This window comes from Eleginops maclovinus, chromosome 2, assembly GCF_036324505.1.
Source record: "Eleginops maclovinus isolate JMC-PN-2008 ecotype Puerto Natales chromosome 2, JC_Emac_rtc_rv5, whole genome shotgun sequence".
Classification (NCBI taxonomy): Eukaryota; Metazoa; Chordata; class Actinopteri; order Perciformes; family Eleginopidae; genus Eleginops; species Eleginops maclovinus.
Window position 1 is genome coordinate 20,841,547 of NC_086350.1, and position 23,509 is coordinate 20,865,055.

Sequence of the window (23,509 nt, forward strand, 5' to 3'; positions counted from 1 at the left end):
AGGCATCCTGCCACAAGCAGTTTTCTGAATCTGACACTTTGTATGCTCTCCCTCCCCCTACTGGCGGTAACGCACATCTGCAAGCCTCTATGGGTATCACCAATGTTGGACACAATGTTCAAAATGATATTTTATTCAAGGAAAGTCAGCAATACCACAGTGTAGAAATAATTATTACATTAAGAACCCATTATTCAGATTATCAAACCAGTTCAAATTGAATTGAAATGAAAATATTTACCTGTTATTTGAATGGTACAGAGTAAAATAATATGCAATAACAGAAGAGGATACATTTTTCGGGAAGGAACACTTTAAATATATGATTTTAATAAGAATATGCACTAGCCAAAGCACTAAATGAAGTGGAATAAACAGAATATTTCCCTCAGATTTTTTGTGGAGTAGGAGTATGAAGTAGCAACAATGGGAAATACATAAGTAAATAATAAGTACCTTTACATTTTACACACCATACATGTTGTGGCAGCACCATTCTGGAGAAGGCTTTCACAACAGAGCGAGGAGCTACACTCAACCTTATAAATACAAATGTGTGACTTAATGAATACAAAACCCCCCACAAGTGTGAACTCAGGAAAAAGAGCATCTAATTTCTGGTTTACGTCCAATATATAGTACATGTATTACATTAAAGTCAGAACCTTGTTTAAACCTTGTTAACCTGATTAAAATGACTATGTTTTGTGCCTAACAACATGCACACTGGCACACATACACTTAAAGTGTGAAACTTATCTTCTTAAATGTTATTGTGATATACTCATTTTAGCATCTTTTGTCAAAAGAAAATAAACATTTATCAAACCAACTCCCTTTTGGATAAAGGCAGAAATATAATAATATAACATTATTGGAGAATAAAAATCCTAATATAAAAGTTTGGAACACAATCCAATGCATCATTTAGATCTCTTTAAATAGGTTTTGGATACTCCCCCCTTGGTAGTAAATTGACTAAGTTACTTTCCAGTTAACTCCTAATAAGGAAGACCATTGATTGAATTTTTGGTCAGAGGAACGCTTTCAGTTACTTGTGCTAAGCTAACCGTCACTGACTTTAGCTTCATATTTCTTGTACAGGAACAGGAGTTGTACCGATCCCCTCATCTAAAGGTATGCCCATACTTAAAATAAGTTGAAAATGTGATGATAGACCCCACACATAGAGTGACATGTAAGGATTCATTTAGGCTTTCCTTGAGGTTCCCTATTATCTGATTGAACATGTTTGTATTGGCGCTTTAAAATCAGTGCATGATGGACTTCTAGGCAAAGAGGTTGATGTAAAAAGACTTTAAGAATAGCCTACCTCAGCCAACAATTGAATCTGGTAAGATACTTATAAGAACAATCTGAAACTGTGGCTTTGATGGCTAAAATATTGTCTTGATTCGTGTGTACTGTGTTACCTTAGCAGGCAAGTAAGCATGGTAACATCTTTCATCTCTCATATCCCTAACTACTCTTTTTATATTCATCAATGTCTAGTAGATTGGTAGTTCTCTGTGTCATCAAACAAATGCTGGTTACAGAAGATAGAGACTAAATACCTCCCAGTGGAAGACAAGGATTGATCTGTAATATAACTAGTTGATCATTGACACACTTTAGACGTTTTACTAAAAGATCACTGGTGCAAGCCCCGGGGCAAATAATGAGTTGAATTTTCCTAGGCACTGTGCTCCTAGAGTGCAAAATTAATGCGGCAAAGAATAAAATATTACAGAGAGGCAATGAGTGCAGTTGTTTGGCTCCAGACATCAGTGCCACAGAGATTAGAAGTGATGGATTTTCTGTTTTCCCCCATTTAGCATGCCGGTGTCCTTGGTGGGCATGCCATTAACAGTTGACTTAGATTAATAAATGCCCACACAGAGAAGTAATGAAACACTCTGCTCCATGAAAAACACAAATATCCACTGTGATTAAGCCAAACATTGAATGAAATAATACATTTATACTAAGGTGAGAGTGATGGAAATGACTCGGTAATGATAACAATAATTAAATAAGGTGAGTTAACCAGCGCTGCCTCTAGCCCGTGTCACTGGCTTTAATTGTGAACCATAAATTTCACACGGGTACCCTAAAACGTGTGTTTTCCAGAGAACATACACACCTGCTCATGACTGGTTGTAATAGCCGTGCAGTTAAAATTAATGATGCCCAATGTCAGGGATGACAAAAGTGGGGAAAAATGAAAGAAAATAATGATAGCAGAGGAGGGAGTGCAATCATAAAGGTATATATTCTGTACAGCATAACACTTCTGCTGAGGGCCCAAAGAACTAAACACACACATGTGACTGTGCATATGTGCACATTTGGAAACACTTCTGGCCTGCTGATTGCAACCTAAAGAGTTGTTTTTGACAGTGATGCCAAGCTTAGAACTCTGCCTGCGTGTCAGGGATCACTCTTAATTACCTTCAATCTGAGCACCACTGTTAGTTTCGCAGACTAATGACTTAGATGGGGATTAAGCACTTGGCACCATGCTAATTAGTCTGCTAGCGCTCCCTGGGCATTCTAACATGAGCCTCAGACAAAAAGCCATCAACCATGGGAAGGCACTGTTAGTTTTTTTGGCCCCCCTACTTACACACCAAGCACTGAGACATGTTTAGGTAGATGATTAGGGGTCAAATAACAACATAATTTGTATTTCTGAAGTTCAATGGTGGAAAAAGTAACCATGTCTGCGAACTATGGACAAATAATAAATGTCAAGGAAAATTCCAGCATTTAAAATTATATTAAAGAAAAAGTCAAAAGTATTTAAAGCACATTTTTGGTTCATTATACTATATATAACAAGTTTAGCTCAACTCAACCACATAAGTTAGAGGGGCCACTTTTCTACAGGACTTATAGCCATAGGCTCCCTATCCAGGGTTCACACAAGAAATCTCATCTTTGCTTTAATATTAAATCATCTTCAAGTCTTTTATAAAGAAATCACTAACACAGACATTTTTGGTACGGTATGGTATCTGTATTAAAAAGGACCTTCTATACTATTAGGTTTCAAAAGCTGTTATTATCTATTCAAATGAAGCTCACCAATTGGAATACAAGAATGCAATGACCACTTGCGGCAGTAGTGATGACAGAAGCAGGATTTGGAGGGAGGGTAGGATGAATGGGTCAAACAAACACTTTCAGAGAGGTTATATAATATATCTTTTTTACATAATAAATTATTTCAACCATACCCTTATCTTTTTCCAAATTCATTTAATGACCCGATAACACTGGAACACGTGTCTCTTGGTGTTTGGTTCTCTCCTCACAAACCAGCAGCTGATCTGAAAATAATTAACATTGTCTGAATCATATGTTCTAAAACATAATAACATTTACCAACATTTCCCTACATTGTTCAACCTCAAAAGAAAGACTAAGAAAGAAAAAAAACATTTCCTCATTCCCTTTCAGTTCAATGATTTAATTACTGCTGTGCTGCATTCTGACCCTCAGGAGAGTCTATGGATTAAGCATCATAATTAGAGCAACACACAAAAACAACTGTTGCGCCCGTGTAGAAAAGCTAGAGCCAAAGATCAAAACCGCGAGGCTTAATTAAGCAATCAATTATTTATTTTTGTACCCTCTTCCTATTGATTTGCTTAATATTTTCCTGTCTGAAAAAAGCAACCCATTTCTGTTGGTTGTGTGCTAATCTAGCTTTCTAATGTAGCTAACATAGTCATTTTGAATATACTGACAAAACACTGATAGTTGGTCTACCTTATAATTCCCAAGCGCTACGGTTCCAGCTGTGTGCATCACTTTTAATTGTCCCCATTTCCATTGTGTGTTGAGCTTCATACAGTGTTTTTTCATTGGCAGCGTTTTGTATTTTCAGCGCTTTGTTTATGCAGTGCTTTAACTAAGCGCTGCGCCGGTTTCGTCAAGTTGGTGAATGTTTTCTGAATGCTGCACTTCTGTTGTCAAGTTGGTGATGCTTTTTTATTAGCGCTTTTGCCCTGGTCGGCCACCGTAACTTTTGGAGCAAAACAGAGCATTTATTTTAAGGCGCATACTGTACATTTATAAGTTCAGATGGACTACTACTACTACTCTGTCCAATTTGACAGCAAAAGAGCCATCAAAAATGTTGTAAAATCTCAACGTGACTTGTTCTTGCTCTGAGTCTGAACTTGCTGTGTGGAGAGTGAATATGAAAGCTGTGAGGTTGTATTCCCAGCGAGCCTCCTTTCTGTTCTGCACCACAATGCTCTGGAGGAGGCCAAACTGCACTATCTGTCAATTAAATAGTCCGTAATCCACGAAACCATGCTGCTGTCCACCTGCTTCACTTTGAGCTTCACCCTGAGGGGCCGGATGACCATGAAAGCAGTGCAATCAAAGAACATGATTGCCATCATGCACCCACCTCTGTGGGTGGGAATAAGCCCTGCGGAGCCGGTACGTGATGAAATTGTCCACCAGCATTATGGTACTCCGGCTGAATAGAATGGAATATAATAGAATGCATTTTTATATTATACTGTGATTTTATTTTAATGGATTTAGCTGCTCTCCAATTGGACCGCTGAGAACTCACTTGAAACTTTCAGAAAACAAACTCCTATTGACTCATCATTAGTAATCTTTAATATATCTATATTTGTGAGGCCTGATATTGATTAATTCACTTTTTTCATGTGTTCCCCACTTCAAAACCTGCACATTACACACACCTTTCAGCTCACGTTCAGAAAAAAAATATTTGATCGTTCGCCATAGCTGCAGTTTTCTAAAATTGCTATGGCTGAATTGACTGTTTTTTCCTCCAATATTCAGAACATACATTTGTTTTCACAAGGTAATCACTAAATAAATAGCACTTCTGGCATATTATGACTAAATGGCTGATCGTTTTCACTCAAAGGTGTTAGTGCATTAATATTTGTGTAGTTGGCTTAGGGTTTGTAGACCTGTATGATGTAGTACAACATGTGATCAATTGTTTCAGCATGACAAAATTGCCCAAGCAATTGTTTAGAGATTGCATTTTTGTGCAATTGAGTGTGTGATTGATATAAGTGGGAAGAGGAGAAAATAAATGAAACATCTGAAAGGTTTGACCATGTATAACCAAAAACATTTAAATGTCATCTGTGAACACATTTGTTTTATTCCCTCTTTGACGCCCTCTCTTCCTGCTTCCCTTTTACACGGACACCATGTGAGGACATTTTTTCTCTTATCTACAAAATTATGTTTTGCTCTCATCAAAACCAGCCCCTCTTTTAAATCCACTGCTGTAATAGACTCATTATGTGAGCCCACCAAGGCGGAAGATTCTATTTCTGGCACTTCCTCTACAATTCATATTCATTAATCAGCACCTTCTTTGAGGCTTTAGAAATACAGGTGACTTTTAGTGAAGCAGCAGGCGCCCAGGATAACGTGTGGGACCTCAAATTAGATAAGACGCTATGAATACATAGACATTTACTCGATGTAGGCAAAGACATTCTCATTACATTCTTATTACACTGGAGATATCACATAGACACAGGGATCAATAAAATAAATGATTTGCTTAATGTATGCTCACAAAGAGGGGGGAAAGAAAGTTCAGTGCTGCTGGTGCAATGAACATTTGTATTCTACTCACACTGCAGACTGTATTAGCAGATAAGAGGTCATTACAATGCCTGGAAATCAATTAATGCTATAATTACTTGTAAAAAAAAAGGGATTTCACAAGTTAATGTATTGGCAGGTGGCTTAAGGTTTACTGAGTGTTGTTAGTGACTTTTGTTTTCATGTGTTTCTCTTGTTTTCACAGTTGCTGCAAAGGTCACCTAGGCTTTGATACATCAATTTTCTGGCAGCATGTCTAGTATAATTTATATCATGCATACATGAAATGCAGGCCTACAAAATAAGATGAAAAAATCCATGACAAATGTATCCGTTCTGCTATGATGAGAGTTGCCTGTCGTTTGCTGTAAGACTTACATCAGGTCAAGGTTAAGATGTAAATTTATGTGCAATAATCTGGAAAGTGGTGTCAAAAAAACGGGGACCTTCTAAAGAACATTCCCCATATGGTGATGAACTGTTCTCCCAAGCTTGATCAGTGGGTTAGTTGGAGAAACAAACATTGATTGACAGATAAAGCCTTTTAAAACAGGAGCAGCATTGTTGGAAAATTAAATTGCCAGTAAAGAATTTCCAGTAGCTTCACAATATATGGAGAGTACCGGGTGGAAAAGGACACAATAAAGTCCAACTGCCCATGTGATTTAAATTGGCGGTAGCACAGTCTGTGGGATAGCATAAACAGGGTCCCCGGTTCAAGTCCACCAATTGACCAAGTATGAAGTGTGGGCTGATACATGGAGAGTTGCCATTTTCCCTCTGTCACACTGCGGAGGGGCAAAGACACCTGACCCCAAACATTGTTCCCCAGGTGCTTTATAGTTGCTGCCCACTGCACCTCATACTGGGATGGGTTGATTGCAAAGTCTAAATTTCACTTTCTATTCTGGGATTTGGATGTGTGACAAATATAAATGTAATTGATTTTATTCCAAGAAAAAATACACTTCACTTTTTTGATAACGTTTCCTCCTGATGGTGATAGAAAAAAAAATCTAGGGGGCATTTTTTAGCTAAGAAATGTACTTTGGAAAATGAGTAGTGTATGACATGACTTATATGGGACAGTTTTACATAACAACTTCCATGTGATCGCAATGACCTCAGCAACTCTTGTGACATCTTGGTATTTTTCATCACAATACATAATTTTTCTGCAGATTGATTTCCCAGTTGGCAACATATATATACGATACAAAAGCTGTTGATATGAATGTTGTTTGTTTGCGTCTGAAATAAATCCCTGCTGAAAGTCTCCAGTTGCTTTTATTTTTGGTGTGTTATAACACTTTGGCATACAGCCTGCTCTGTGATAACATCCAATATCAATCACAGCAATGCAAAATAAGATTTAGATGTGTGAACACAGCCAGGCACTTTATATAGGGGATCAGTATGCAGCTACAAACACTGTGGAAAATACAATCACTTAAGGTAGAACATTACTGGAAGTTGTCTGTTGCAAGGGCACAATTTATTTGTTCAAAGGCATGTTCATTCAATAAAGCACATTAGGTGCCAAAAACTAACCCAAAAAAGCTTGAGGCGGGCCTTGGAAATTCATGTTGCTCTGTCTAGTTTGACGCTGCCTGAAGAAGAGCATGGTGCCTTTAAAGCATCACCATATGATGTATTGTTTTTTGGGTAGAATCCAATTAAATTTGTAACAAGTCAAACTGCTTTTATTTCCAGGGACTATTTGTGTTGTAGCAGCCAGAAAGTGGTGAGCTATGGGAAACAGTTGAGCACTTTTCACCATGCAACCGATTATGTAGCTTCTTACCTGAAAGCACAACAGAACATCTTACACAGTTCTGCATTACCATTTGGTTTTTATAATACTTTACACAATGGCAGCATTCTAACAAATACTGGAACTGCTTTGATTTAACTTTTTTCTCATACATTTGTATTACTACAGTGGATGATCTATGCATGTGTTTTTTTACAATCTGATGTAACTGATTTACTTAACATTATTGTGTTTTGTGTGTATGTAGCACAAATATACAGTAGATAGTATAAAACAGCATAGCACGTAGCACTTTATTCATTTGGTGAAGGTATGTTATAGGGTGCTTGACAGTTATTTCAAAATGATTACTGACAATTATTTGTAACAAAAGTTTTTACTGTGAGGAATTACTCTTTTAAACATTACACAACATGGTATTGCAATTGTTATTTCAATACAAACAAACCAAATGTTCCAAAAACAAAGAACAACATTTATAAAAAATATAATTGAAGGGAACGATTTATTTAATTAAAAGCAAAGCATTAGGAATATTACATTTATTATTCATTTTTTATTTGTATTATTATTTTGTGTTCTGTTGCCATTTGTGACTGTAATTGGAATGACATGCGTTGAACGCACCCCTGCTGTCACCTACCATAGGTATGTTATGCCTTACTCGCAGCCTCGAATGTCTCCATGCAGTCGAAATTGGCTCAACGCGTAAACTTAAACCAAAAAAGTCTGAGTGAAAAAAAAAAAAACATAGGCTACTCATCTTACATTTCACGGTTAACGTGCAACAGCTCGCCTCCTTCTACTTGTTTTGCTTCCTACATGAGAGCAGCGAGTCCAGGAAACTACTTTTTTTGAACTCGTCCCGGTGACCGAGGTTTGGGGCGTCGACTAGTTTTACTCAGGCCAATCGGAGTTCACGATGAAACTTTGTAAACAACTCTCACGCTGTTTAAAAGCTCTCTAACCCTATTTACTACGAAAATGCACGACGGTTCTGCAGCCAACTGACCCCAACGTGCCAAAACAGGTAAGATCGAGTAGTTTAAGTTTGCTGTTTTATAAATAAATATGCGTATATGTTTGCTGTGTGTGCGCGAGCCAAATGTTAGTGTGTCCTCGTGACTTATAGTAGTAGTTGTAGTCGTGCTGGTGTAAAACAACAGCTGTCATGTAGTGTAACAAGTGAAGAAGAACAACGTTTTAATACATTTTTGTAACGAAAAAGAATACGTTACGCTGCACTTTCAAGCCTTCTTTTAACGGTACGTTAAAGTAGGCATTGGCAATGCTTTAAAGAAGCCCACCGAATGACGTCTCCTTACGTTAGCGTAAAACGTTATTCCTGTTTACACTGACACTCTGTTGTACTGTAATTGAGCGGTGTGTAGCTGTTATATTGTTGAAAGACCCATTCCCTCGTTTGACAGGCATGTTAAAACAGTTTATCAGTAGGCTTTTGCCAGTTCTCATGTCTTGAGTCTAATCCAACAAAAATCACAAGTGTTGTTCTGACACTTTGTGCTCCCCTATATGTACAGTTTGTGGGTTTTAGGTAGAATAAAAAGAGATAATTTGGTGGTTTATCTTAATAAGCCTTCGTGTTTTTTCCCCCTGGGTACTTCCAATGAGCAGGCTAATGATGGAACGTAGTTTATTGGAAATCACAATTGGCACTGACAGACTGAGACACATCTGTTATTGGTAACTGCTGCTGCAGCAGCCTCTGAATGTGTCAGAGTGCTGATGAGCGGAGGTATCAAGAATCACTTTAAGTGTGCGACGAGAAAAATGTGGCAATCCATCGACTGTGCAGGTACATACACTGACAGGAGAAAGTGTTCAATTATGTTCTAAAAGCTCCTCATGATGTAGTCAACCACTTTAAAAGTGTTAATGACTGCTGTTTTTTAAATTTACTTTAGAATGACCAAGTACATTCCCTGGAATTATTTTTGTATCTCTCTGATTCAACCACTTTTTGATTTTAAGTTTGTGTAAAGCCCAGAGAAACCATTGTTGTTTTTATCTCTGGGCTCCAGTGATGCTGAAAGTGTAGTGCACTGCACAATACTGTATTTTACTTCCTGCTGTTACTGTTTACTGTTTTGAGCTGCCTACTACAAAAGTGTTCATTGTAAACGGATGTGGGCACAAGTTTCGTTGTGGAACGTCAACATCTGCATGCTCTGTATTTCCTCAGCTGAAGGAGGGGTCGAGGAAGAAGGGGGAGGGAAAAGCTTCCTGTCAGTCTGGCTGAGAGAGTGAATCGCTTAAGTTTTGGAAGACTTTGCAGGGGGAGTGACTTTATGAATGCTATCAAGAGTTCTTCACTGTAACCTCTCTGGAAATATGACACTTTATTTAAGTACATTTGTGTTTTGGTTTATTTAATCTTACGTGTAGTGTATGCTTTGTGAGGGTTTTTTTTATTTGCCAGAAATGTATCTCTGCTTCACTAAAAACTTAACAGGTGGCATTTATTCAGAAAGTCATTGGACCATGAAACACTTGGCTCTGTTACAGGCAGCTTTTGGCCTCTTGGTATTGTTTTGGAAGAAACCTGACACTTTGGCAATGAGGCTAAACAGTAAGCTGTTAACTTTAGCTACATCACATTTCACCTTTATTGAATTAATCTCTGCAAAGATAAATATTAGTGGTAAGGGAGGAATCAATATTGAATTCGCCATTTATGTCTATAAACTGAAGATTAACATGTGACAACACTGTAGTTCAAACACTTTTGGATTCTTCCACTGTCTGCTGATGTGAAATGCAACATTTTCACAATTTTATGTATGAAATAATGAAACCATGCAGCTAAAATATGTTTCTCACATGACTTGATCTGGCCGTTTTATATATAACATGTCACGTACATCCTCACCAAAAACCACGCCCGTCCTCCGCACTTATGTTCAATACGCATCACATAGGCCTAGACTTAAGAAAACTTTGTGGATTCTGAATTGTGTGAAAACACCTGATCTGGCAAGAACACAAGCATATTTTTCAGTGAATAATATATTTAGATGTAGTTATAAATACAATGCTACAATACAGTAAGTCGGAATGCAATGATTTTGTGTGAATGTTTTTTAACAACACTGTTTATGTTCAGCAAAGAATTTGAACCTGCGTTCAATGATCTCAAGTAGTGTTGATGACAACCTGCAGGGAGACGAGAACTGTTTGTTTTCATGTTGTCACAGCAAACCTAGTTGCCTTTTAACATGATATATACTGACGTCAGCACTTCCTGTCACGCTTACTAAACACAAACAAGGCGTATGTCTGCAGTGACAGACAGACGACAACATTTTGGTGGTTTGGTTGCTTTTAATGCGGAAGCTGTTCATGTTACGGGAATACAGAAGAGATCAGAAATGCTGTAAAGAAAAAAATGGTTTCGCTACACTGAGTGAGAAAATGAACATGTAGACCCAAATGAGAAACAGGTTGTTTATGCAGTCAACTTGTTTCAGTATCAGAACAGTTGCAGTTGTGTATAAGACTACAACACAACTGGAATACAGTCCCACTGAAAAGCTCCAAAGCCACGTGTTATTCATCACCAAATACATTTTTCATTCTATTGGCGCAGTGTATTGTTGAATTATTGTATTATTTTATATTAATTGTATTTTATTAAGTTCATTCCATAACACCAGGTAAACAACACAAGCTTTATACCTCAATACTACAGTAACTTAAAGTTAGGTAACATAAAACAGTGGTTCCCAACCTTTTTTCTCTGGTGAACTCCGTGAGCTGGTCGCCATTCTTAAAGTACCCCCTCAACTGTGATGATTCGCCTACATTTTTTCTTGTGTTAAACCTGTTGGAAACATATTCAACCCAACTTCTCCTTACATGAACATCACTTGTATAACTCACACTTATTACAAATGTATTTAAACTTGACATTTACACTTATTGTCAGTGAACAAAAAGAATATCAAGACTCACTTATAGCATTTTCAACACCTTTTTTTTTAAGACTAGATCTTTTAATGGGACACTTGAACTTGCTTGTGTTTCAGAAGTTTTTATAGATGGGGGCAGGACAGCAGGCTTGTGAAATATTGGATTTATATGTACTATTTATTATTGTAAATGTTTTTGTGTGGAAATACAGGCCCCGGAAAAAAAATAAGAGATCACTTAAATCTTTATCTCTACATCATAGTTCACTAACAGGCGGACCGAGGTCCAAGTCGAGAGAGAGAGGTAGAGAGAGAGGTAGAGAGAGAGGTAGAGAGAGAGAGAGAGAGAGAGACACCATTTCAGCCCCATGTGGACATTGTGTTATTTACTGTGGTTTAACTGGCAGAGTTTATGTCCAATTTGGAAACATTAGTTGTTGCTTAATAGTTACATGATATATATGAGTGTGTAAGTCGGCTTTTAGTGACGAGAAACTTCTGGGTAAAATCTCTTCTCAAGTATCACATGCCTTATGATACTTTGTTTTATTCAAATGTTTTTTGGAAATGCTTTATTCGTCACCCAAGGGAGGCAAGTAAGGAGGGTTTATCCCCTCTCCCCCTTCCCCCACATCAGTCCCTCAGAAAACTGAAGCTATGCAGCCAAACCAATTAAAGTTGTACTATTTTCTTTGCTTGCATTCAGCCTCACTATGAGTAGGACGTGGGATCGTGCACAGAGCCGGCCTGAGATGCAGAGAATAACCTTCAATGATGAATCATGTGCCAGTTAATGAGAAGAAATCAGAAGATACAAAGTGAAGCGGTTCTTTGTGCATAACTGCTGGCATGTTTTCATCGCAGCATCATGAGGAGGCAGGGAAGTGTCTGATTGTATGTACAGATGTGTCTCCTTTTAGAACTGGTCCCGGATCAGCTGCGAGATGTTGCAGCTGCTCTGCAGTGAACACCCTGGCTTTGTGATACTGATTATGCCAGCTTAAATACTTCAGGAATGCAGTTACATGGGTTAGGCACCAAAGCATCTGTGTGAAATGGTATATTATTATCCTTTCATTTATCAATGTTTCTATTTCTATGTGTCTTAAGCTTCAATAATGCTGTAATAAAATTATTAACATTACATGCATGAGAGCAGCAATATCTCAAAAATGATTTTCAACAATTTGATACTCAGCAAATAGCCATGAGTGACTATTGCAAAGCTTGTTATTGATGTTTTTCTTTAGATACTATATTTGTTTACTCTAATTGCAGTTTTGCATCATTATCAGTAGCACATCATGTGCCATCGCCTGCTCGCTGAGGCGTGTGTTTCTGAAGAAATCAGTGAAGTGGAAACATTTCTTCTTTTTTTATTGCGGTCGTCGTTACTGACAGGCTGGCTGCTTTAGTCTGTACAGTAAATCCGAAATTGCACTTGTTTTGAGACACTTTGTTTCTTGATGGGAACATCAGCTGTTGTGGCATTTAAAATTCCCCTGTGGGCAACATACACTCAAGAGTTATGTCATGAAGTGTGCAAGTCTGAAACACTTTTTTTTAAGGAGGGTAACTGCGCCACCTCTCATGAAGAGATTTAAGATAAGATGTACTTTATTTATCCCAAATTGGGACAGTTTTTTTCGTTGCAGCAGCATGTAAAACAAGTGTTGCACATCATTTGAAAAACAAAAGCATGGAAAATAAACAATTATACATTATATACATTATTATAAACAGTAGGCTAATCTTGCAAATATCTTTTACATCTGTTAAATGCATGTCGATGCACAACGTTACAATAACACATACACATGATATATATCATATTTGTAACAATATCAATGCCAAAGGGGTAATTTTTACCCTCCTGCATTCCCAATTCTGTTGAAATTAACCCCCTACATCTTTTAGTTTATGAATTATGCTGAAATAGTTATTTTCATCATGTAGTGAACAATGGGAGTAATGGGATGGAAAAGGAAACAAAATCTGACTTTTTATACCAAATAACATGAGTTTTAAATTGTCATTTTGTTAAGACAAACTCATTATTGGAAGAAGAAGAAAATGAAGAATTGTGTTATTTCTACAGTTAACTCCCTGCGAGTGCTGACACTGTTAAGATAGGGGTTTAAAAATGATCCCCCCCTGAAATTCCCTTGAGAATTTCTAAATTGTATTCGTATTCTGTTTTTGAGCCATGTGCAGTACATTCCAGTTTCATTTAACATCACACCAAGCTTTTACTTTCTCTGTTTCATGTGTTCCCGGACTGTTTATTGGAACAGATTCAAAGTCCCAGTACAATGTTTCACTCATCGTTGCGGAAGTGGAACAATGACTCACTTGAGTTTCACTGCAGAAGAAGCTGTCTTGGATTAAGCTTCCCCCGGAGCTCTTTGGATTTGGATTCCTCTGTTTGCAGTCTGTTGACTCGTTGGTTAGATTGTAAATGATGTGGCATTGATCTCTATCCGGCCTGCAGCTCATACACGGTGAAACTCTGGCCCCTAGTGGTCTTGAAAAGCTATGCAATATAAGCCATGCAATCAAAAGAGAGTATGATTGAACATATAAAAGTATTATTAGATGAATATAACATTAACTAATCGTACTTGAAAACGTATAATGGACTCACATCAACACAACAATATTGTATCACCTTCCTGTGTACTGAATTTCAAATGTAGATATGATATGTTTAAATAAGACCTTTCATATATTGGAAATACGATTTAATTAATATAATTGTATTAGGTTGGGAAAAAGTGTTTTCATATTCTGAAGCATATATGCTGGGGATAAGGTTATTTTGTACAATGCATTGATAATAACTTGATTAATGGGACTGCAAAACACTTATAATATAAAATAATAATAAAATAGATATTTTTTATACATAATTGATTTATCATTCAAATTAAATGAACATTTACATTATTTTATGTAAATGAATCGCTCAGAATTGAAATAAAATCCAATTCAAATAGTTGAAAGGATTTTTTAAAAGTTTCTCAAACTACATCTGACAAGCAGAATGCTTTGGCGTTCATGAATAAAGATAACAAATAAAATAAAATGACCAAAAACGCAGATTTCTTGCTCTTCAAAGTACACTTTCACTGCTAGAAAATGAGACACTGCCCTTTTAATAATAGTGCAGACAGCTGATTCGCACAGCTGTTGTTCTCAAACATCACCACTAGAGAGCAGAAAAGTCACGGTGATGAAATCTAAAACACTGAGGTATATTTGCAGTCTGAAACATGACACAATTAAATGGTATTTGTTTTTATAAATTAATATACACTGCAGCCAAGGATCAGTTTTAGGACCCCTTGGATTTGAGTGCTGATACAGTATCTTAGTTTTGGTAACATTACAGTTCCTTAATATTAACAAGCAGCCTTTAAAAACATTTTTCAGATACATTTCCCACATCAGACCATTAGTCAAGAAGATTATCGATCTGATGCTGCATTTAATGCCGGCTTTCTGAGTTTTCGACTCTTTTATGCCTGTAACTAACTTTTTGGTGTATTGAAGGCTTGACAACCAACACAAAAATGTTAAACTAGTCCTCACTTGGCCTTTCAGTCGATTGCAACCATACCCTTTCTACATAAAATCTACAATAAATGTCTTCTGAGAAGGTGTGTTGTTGTTCAACACTGATTTGAAAAGCAAAATGGATTCCAAAAACGTTTTGAATGCAGCTTCTAACTACCAGAGCCTTGACTGTACACCAATGACAATAGGACAGAGACAGATAAAGCTTGAGTAAACTCACTCATCTGATTATGCCACGTTTCTCTTTGAAGTCGAGCTACATGGCTACCTCTGTAGGCCCCTGCCACCCCAAATTCTGACCTCAACTTGGAAGTTTATACTAGAAGCACAACCAATCTAGAGTGTGTTCCACAGAGAGGATGGATGTGGATTAGACGGGAATGTGGCGTGCGTGGGTATGTGTGCTTGTAGTTGCATGCAGAAACCATAGCGTGTGTTTGTAAGAGAGACAGAGAGTGTGAACACTGATAAAAATGGTAAAAGAGGCCAATTAGAGACAGAGAGCCCCATTCAGAATCCTTACACACTGTAGAAAGGATGTAGTTTTTTGAAACCCCAAATATTCTCACAGTGAAACCCCATGGTGAAAGGAACTGAGCCATATTGTTGCCTGGTGTTATTCCTTCACTCTGTGCTCTGAATCTCCTTGTGTAATGTGGTGGATGCCTCAGGATGCTTGGGAGTCACTCAAAGGTTAGTGGTTGTGCGTGTTGAGTTTTTTGTGGTGTATTTTAATTGAAAGTAAACTTCCCTCGATGAAGAGTTTTCAGTGAAAGGTGAGCTTTGTGTAGTTGTGCAACATGGAGGATGAACTCTCGACTATTATCACATGTTTTGGAGGAAGATGAAAAGTTGTGAATGAATATAGCTGCATGGAAAGTGTTGTGCGTGCGTTCAGCCTTGTACACACATACAGTACAGTACACACCCACGCTCGTTCTCATCACTACACACAGGTTTCAGTGTGTGGGATTACAGAAGGAGAAACAATTCCAGTTTCCTCCCTAACTGACGAAGGAGTCCACTGGTTGGGACGTCTCAGTCCACCTCCGAGCCCCCGCTGGCTCAAGCTTCTGTTGTTCTAGACTTTGTGTACTATTTTTAACCCCAGAGCCACATCGTTAGCTGTAATTAGTTGACCCAACGCTTATCTGGTGTTATTTTTGTGTAGGTGGGACCTAGGGATATCGTAATACCAGCAATGTAGTAGTTGATACCAAAACTAGTGAAATTCCACCATTCCCAGTACCAATTTGATACTTAGGTCCAAAAAACAACAACAAATATCATAAACTTCACTATACACTCTTTTATTCTCTTGTGATTTTCCTTACTAGATTGCTGAATACTGCTATTATAAAATAACTATAAAAAAACTGAATCAAACCATGTTTCAGAACGAAAAGAAAATACAAGACTACATTGAACTAGGCCTAATCGTAACTTAGTGCACACTCGGTTCAATGGCTGCTTACTGCTAGCATTCTCCTGCTGATTTCAACATGTACTTGAGTACAAAATATAAAACGACTTTGTACCACAGTATTGCTTTTTCTTGACAGCCAAACGTATCCATCAAGGTCACAATCTGACTCAAATGGCAATTGTTTCGCAAATGCTCACATTGGACCTAATTAACTGGTGTTAATACTTAAATTAATGCAAAAATGACATAAAGGAATCGATGAAGTTGTCGATCAATAAAAAGAAAATGTGCATCACAGCTTCTCCATGTCTCCATGTTTATGTCTTCTTTTAATGCCTTGTTTTCCAAAGATGATTAACTTTAATATGATATTCAACAGAGAACAGAAGGGGACTCCATATTTGAGATTTTCTGCCTGTTTTGCGATTATTTTAATGATGAATTGGTTGTGAAAAGAGTTGGGGATAACTGGCGTTGACATTTTTTGATTGACTAGTTGATTAGTTGAATCATAATTTCTGTCAGTGATGACGCTTAGAAAAATAAATACCATTTAAGCATCAAGTGAGCATTTGAGACAATGACATGTATGCGTGGTAACACAGGTGTACTTTCCTTTTTTATGTATTGGTGTCAATTGTATTGGTGTCACCCTCTCTGACACTCTTCACCTCATGCTATCAAAGAAAATCCCTCTTTTTCCTGGCAATAATTGGCCTTTCCTCCTCCATGCCACATCAAGATTAATGACTTAATTGGTGAAGGCATGTGGCCATAACCTGCTTAATTAGAACAAATAAATCCACCAGATTGGGTAAAGGTCACCACAGAAGTAAGCCATTACTAGAACTGGCATATCAAGTCAATCTGCCTGTTTGACTGTACAACTGCGGTGTCCTTTGGACTCACCGTGTTTTCCACTGTTCTCAGTTCATCTGGTGGACCATTAGAGGCCTCAGCGTATGTGTGCATCAGCGTCAGAGTGTGTGTGTTATGATCTGAAACTATGAGTCTTTATCTCGTCCGTCTTTTTATTTGTCTTTGGGTGTGAAACTGCAGATGAGCCTTTAATAATTGCTTTGGTAAATATGGTTTACCAAGGATTCACCCAAATACTTTATCTCTCTTCTTCCCACACTTCAGTGCTCGTCCGTGCCTCCAGTGTCTCAGCTGTAATTTATGTCATCATTACTTTTTTCTCACTTTTACTTTCATTTAAAGTATGTAATACAGCAATACGATGAAGTTCTGTCATGGTTGAGACCGTCATATTTGCTACCAAGATCCATATGAGAGGGGATTCTTCTGGATTTTGCCATGTAACTGTACATTCCTTCACAATATGCCCCAACAATAGTTGCTGTTTCTACTATTTTTAGGGATCTTTCCAAGATCTTATGAATGAATTCATTGAGTAGAGTGTTATCGCAGCTACTGAAGTCCAAAATCAAACTTGATAAACCACAATTTCCCTTTACCAAAAGTCCCACAGTCAGCTTTGTAGTTTTTGCCAATAAATAGTCCTTGTTTAACCTGTGCTCTGGCTTATTGCTTAGGAAAAATGTCTTCAAGACTTCTGAATAAAAAAAAACTTCTTACAAAGCTTTTTTTCCCCCACCTTACTATACAAAATACACACATCCTGAATCAGTCTATATGCTCCCAGCACTTTGACCTGGCTGAGCAATAGTTAATGCTTTGATTCTGTGCCAACTTGTCCTCCTGGCCATTAGGTACCACCAGGCTGCCTCTCTCCATCTGAACCTCCTGTAAACAAATGAGCCAGCCACATCGTTGGACTGCATGAAGACACATCACCCTACCCTGCGCTCCATTCTCCAGTCTAAACACATCTCACCCCAGCTTTACCCCTATGCAACCCACAACTTGGCTTGAATCCTGCACAATGCAATCGATCCTGCATATTGATGTAGAAACTGTGCTCCCCCAGCTCTGAAAAATGCACCTTCTTCTCCACTGCGGCTGGCTCTGCTCTTATATTTTCTGATTTACAGTAACTCCCAATCGTAACACCGTTTCCTGGAAAGTAGGGCAAAAGTCAGCACGGTTTTATGCGCCTCCGGTGTGCATCCTTGTGCGTTTATTTGTGTCCGTCTGCATGTATGTGAGGTCTGAGAGAGAGAAGTAGCAGGAGCCTGTGTGCGACAGAAATGGGGCACAGGGCCCTGGCGGAGGGGTACCCCCGATAGGCCTCGGAATTCCCCTGAGCAGCACCCAGCATAGAGGAACAACTATGGCCTTTGTTGGTCACCCCGTGGATCTCACACACAGTTAATATAGACTTTTCCCACTGACTCTGCCAAGAGTCTGAAGTCATTTAATGAAGTGGCGGCTGAGTTTAGAAGGAGCCAGTGTGCTCGCTGCTTGCGCTGACAGAATGGAAAATGTCTGTGTTATGCAGCGAACGGCGAGTGACAAGAGAAGTGTGTTCTGATACTCACCTCTCAGGACACACAGCCATTAGGAACACACACTCGTGCATACAGACACATATGACAAAGGAGATACACTGCGATTATAACACAAACCATGCTGGATCTTTGTGGCTTATTCATTCAGGGATACATCATTGATCCAGACAGGTTTGTATTAAGCTATGATTAAGTGTAACAATACCAGTGTTGACCCAAATTAACCTCAACTAAAATGTTTCAGTTCCATCTGCTTTGTGTGAATTGAATGTTTGTTTTAATTCCAGTGTAACTCTGGTAAATACAAACTCTCTCAAGGCCTAATCTCAAGAAAACTCTCATGTACTTAAATATGAGAACGCCTAATTGTCTCACACATTCTTTGTAGTTATCCCTTTGTTTGCTTCATTTATCAGAGCAAAACCTCACCTTTCATGTCCATTTTCACGGCTGTCTGTTTATCCACTTGTGCTCTGAATGGACTGTATCTCTGTATGTCTTTGGTCGCACTTCTATTCAAGTGCCTGTCTTTTCATCTGTCTGTGGGCAGATTGCAGTCTGTTTTGGTGTCCTATTGTGCAGCTGTCAGTTATTTTCAAAACACTGGAGTGTCATTTGCTTCAGATTCCATCCCTTTCAATTCCCACTTCTTTTCTATGGCTCCACTAGCGTACATCTCATTGAGCGTGCATCAGCGGGCAGATTCATTCTTCTCTCCTTCTAAAAGCACATTTCTTTTTCTTTTTTTTTCATAGCAGCCATAAGCCTCCTTTTTAAATCCACGGACAATGTGTTTTTGTCCATCCTCCTCTTTCCTTTTCAGTGGAGAGTGCAGGGATTCTCTCTCTTACTCTCACTCTCTCTCTTTCTGAGGGCATCTGGGGGGACCCCTGAGCGTGCTGCTTCTCTTGAAGCTCAATTGTCTGTCTGTAATGAACCATGATGAAAGATAACAGAATGAAATGTAATAATTCATGCAGGCCTTTGGTGAGGAGCACGTGGCTAGCGGTTGGCCCGGGTCGTGATAGCCTCCTGCTCGACTCCCAGAACAATGCGCCCGCCCTGCCAGCACCACTCGCCCTGCTCCGGTCCAGCAGTCTTGTTGCCCTGTCCTCTTGCTGTCCCCCTCGCTGCTATTCAGAATCACTTAACGCTGGAAGGCTGTCTGTGATCAGTGGCATGCCAGAGCATCTCTTCGGGAAATAAGGCAAACTGTCTCTTTGCACCTAGTTTCGTCCTTTCTTTCCCCCCTCGTCTCATTTTATTTGTTTGTGCTATCACTCAGGCTTTCGATTTTGTCAGATGAAGGTGGACAATCAAGGTAAACTTCTGTCTCTCCATAATGTTCTTCCCCCTTTTGTCTTTATTGTCTTCCTTTGCCTGGAACTTTTCATGATGGTTCCAGGAACATAGGGACATTTTATGTTCTTCATTTACCCGGAAAAAGTTGAAACAACACACTAAACTATTTACTGGCAATGCCCTGCTTCACATTCAGACAATCCCACACTCCTTGGAGCTGTGCTGTCTTCTGCTTTTGGGGTGAGTATCTTAATCAAAGGGCATTGACAGAAGTTGGCCTTTGTCAACCACTTCCCCAAACCACATTTCTGTGATTTTTTTTTCTAACTTTTGTCCATTTGTTTTGGCACTATGACCCTGCTATCCATCTTTTTGGGGGAAACTGTTTGCTTGCAACATTGGCAATCAAGGCATTTTGAAAATGTTAAAAATTGATTTCATGGCACAAGAACAGTTTGAGACAGCCTGTGATCTCCCCACTCTGCCCCCGTAGTCAGTAACTCTCCCAAGGGAAGATTAAGAATGGAAACCCAGACTATTCAGTGCTCTAGGAGGAGAGCATATACCTGAGTTTAATTAATGTCCCCTTTAAACGCTACTCTGTCTGGTATTGGGATGTGCTGCCCTATGACAAATTATGTGTTGCGGGGATGTTGGTGGTTGAAGATGGCAGACTAGGGGAGTGAAGAGAACGAACAGAGCCTCGATTGATGCTCCAGGCCTGAAACTCGCAACTTGACGCAGGGTATTTTTCTGTGTGTGTTTGTGTATTTTCCAGTGTATGAGCTCCTGTGTGGCCTTCTTTGATATGTTTGTGCTAGTCTTCGAAGAGACAAAGACACTTATTTCCAATGAGTTCATCTTTAATCAGCCAAATTACACGCATTTTGACATATGGGCCAACAATGGTACCCAGTGCAAAGCTGAAAAAAATATCCAGATTATTCTCATCCTGTCCCGAAACATATCACCTAGTAACGCACATTTTGCATCAGATAGATACAAATTCAAATCCATTGTCATTTATTTGTTTGAGTTGGATGTTAAGTGGCACCTTGAAGTCAGATGTGTCCTTGTTGGTGATCACTCTATCTACAGTTGCATAAATCCAGCCGTATGTGGATATACAACTGAAAGGGCTATAGATATCAAGAATCTGAGAAGAGGCCTACGTGAATTTGAGATTCAGAATATAGCAGACCAGTTTGGCTTAAATAACAACATTACACCATTTTTTAATGCCCCATTTTACTCGTCAATTAAGTGAAATGGGAAAGCGTAAAAGTCCTGTCGTCTGTCCACATACAGTAGTCTCTTTTGACTTCTATTCCATAGATAGGGTTATTTTAAGTTAGGGTATGTTACAACATCAGGGTGTGGATGGTTGGTGAATGGAATAAGGTCCCAGGTCGTGGTGTACCTGGCTGAACTGTATGGTGGCAAGAACCACGTAAAGTAGAGAATAAGAATTTCACCATGTCCGATTTGAGAAAACAATACTTGCTTGAAATTGTTCGTATGGCATTTATATCACAACTATCCAGAGCACTGTCTACAACTCGGCATGTTTTGTGATGAGGCTACAAGCTAAAGCTAAAGCTACAATCACATGATACGGGGTAAAATGGCGCTATGGTTGAAATTATTTCAGCTTTGACCTAATTTACCGCTTAACTTTCGGCGTGCAACCAATCAGATTACAGCGGTATGTAAAGAGCAAGCAAAGACCCTTAGTTTTGATTTTGAAAAAATATTAGTTTTTGGTCTTTTAATACAGTGTTTTATCATAGGAGGCATTTCTTTTTGTTCCATGTGATGAAATACAGTTTATTTACTGTATTGTGATTTATATCGTTACTGTAATATGGAGCATTCACACAATTACGCGATATGGCCCCTGATTTGGGTCCATATCGCCCACCCTACAAGCATTACAGCATGAGAACAAGTGTTGTCTACTGTTGTTCACGTATGTCACAGAGGGAGAGCCGCCAACTTGGCTCATGTGAATGTTGCGGTTGTTTATTCAGATACTCTGATAACACACATTAGGCTTTCACTGAGGCTAACTGCCATGTAAGAGTTAGTAGCAAGGTCAATGGCAAATATTTCTTTCTCTGTGTGTGTCTGAGAGTGTGCAAGAGTATGTGTGTGGTCTCAGCGCAACATTGAGTCTCACCTCAATTTAAAAGGTGCAACGAAACTCACCTTTAAAACGATGGACAGAGAATGAAGAACGATAAAAAAAGGTCTCGCTGTAGGTGTGCTTCGAGTGTGCCAGTTCACCAGTTCGGTGGTCTTCCTCCGAAGTTTGTTAATTAGTGCAGATCGTAGACTACAGTTCCACTGCCAGCACTGATGAAAAGAGGAAAGGATGAGAGAGAGAGGGAAAACTGTAAAGCTGCCAAGATGGAGGAATTTGTGATAGGCTGAGAGTGGTTCCAAATGCTGGAGCTAAGCATGGAGACTCCTTGAGATCCTGCTTCCTGACCCATGAGCTGTGAGTCAAACAGCAACTGTAGGCAAGAGAAGCAGATGCAGTGTTGAGACTAGAGAAAGGGAAGAAATTCAACCATATACTTTTGATTTCTTTACTAACAATAACCCCCGCTCATTCTCAAAATCCATAGGCACATCCCGTGGATACACACTCCATCACTCTATTTCAGTATAGAAAGAGCAGTGTGTACATCTTACAGCGGAGTAAACATCTGAAGGTGTTACAGGAGGGTTTAATAAAGTGAAACAGGGATTCTGGGCGCACATGTATCTCAGTTTCACGCAATTTAACACATCGACCCTTTATCGCTTCCAGGCTTAACCTGAGGAAATGAATGTTTACTTGTGATTTGATAGAGCCTTTTTGTGTTGTTTAACAAAATCTTGTAGGATAACACTAAAACGGCCTTAGATCCCTTTCAGGTTTTTGCTCAATACCTTGTCAGGTGTTATTTTGCACTTGTGCTACATGCTGTGTGAATGCTCTAGGTTCAGTCAGTTCAATGTGTCTCCATTCAAAGCATTCACACATGGCGAGATGTGTAGTTATTTTTTCAGCAACACAAAAACGTAACCAACATCCGAGATGGGCCAATCTAGACCTGTCACCTTGTGAAACAGTAACTCCTTCAAACAGAATAGAATAAAACAGGCATGTGGATTACATAGGACGTGCAAGGCGTTACAACAGTGTTCTTTGGGATCACGCGTGTAAAGACATGCTGATGTGTTTATACAGTAAACAAAAGGGCATTATCCAAATGTATTAGAATGTCACTTCAATTATTCACCCTACCACACACACACACATACACAAACCCACACCACCACACCTTGTTGAGCCCAGTGCAGATCCTGGGAGTGGTGGATTTGAGAGGTTGGATGTAAAACAGCACAATGTCATCCCAGTTGCAACCACCCTCAGCGGCCACACTGTGGTGCCTTGTGT

General features: G+C 38.9%; 1 long non-coding RNA gene across 8 annotated transcripts in view; it reads left to right on the forward strand.

Moving 5' to 3' along the window:
* Positions 1 to 8,079: 8,079 nt before the first annotated feature.
* The window catches only part of LOC134877642 (uncharacterized), a 103,022-nt gene continuing 87,592 nt past the window's right edge, over positions 8,080 to 23,509 (forward strand). For 4 of the 8 annotated variants that reach the window (XR_010167597.1, XR_010167599.1, XR_010167598.1 and 1 more), the window contains exon 1: positions 8,232 to 8,426. This is a non-coding gene — a long non-coding RNA (uncharacterized LOC134877642). Of the gene's footprint in view, positions 8,427 to 23,509 lie in introns of all 8 variants that reach the window. The other 4 variants (XR_010167593.1, XR_010167596.1, XR_010167595.1 and 1 more) reach the window with 4 other exon arrangements.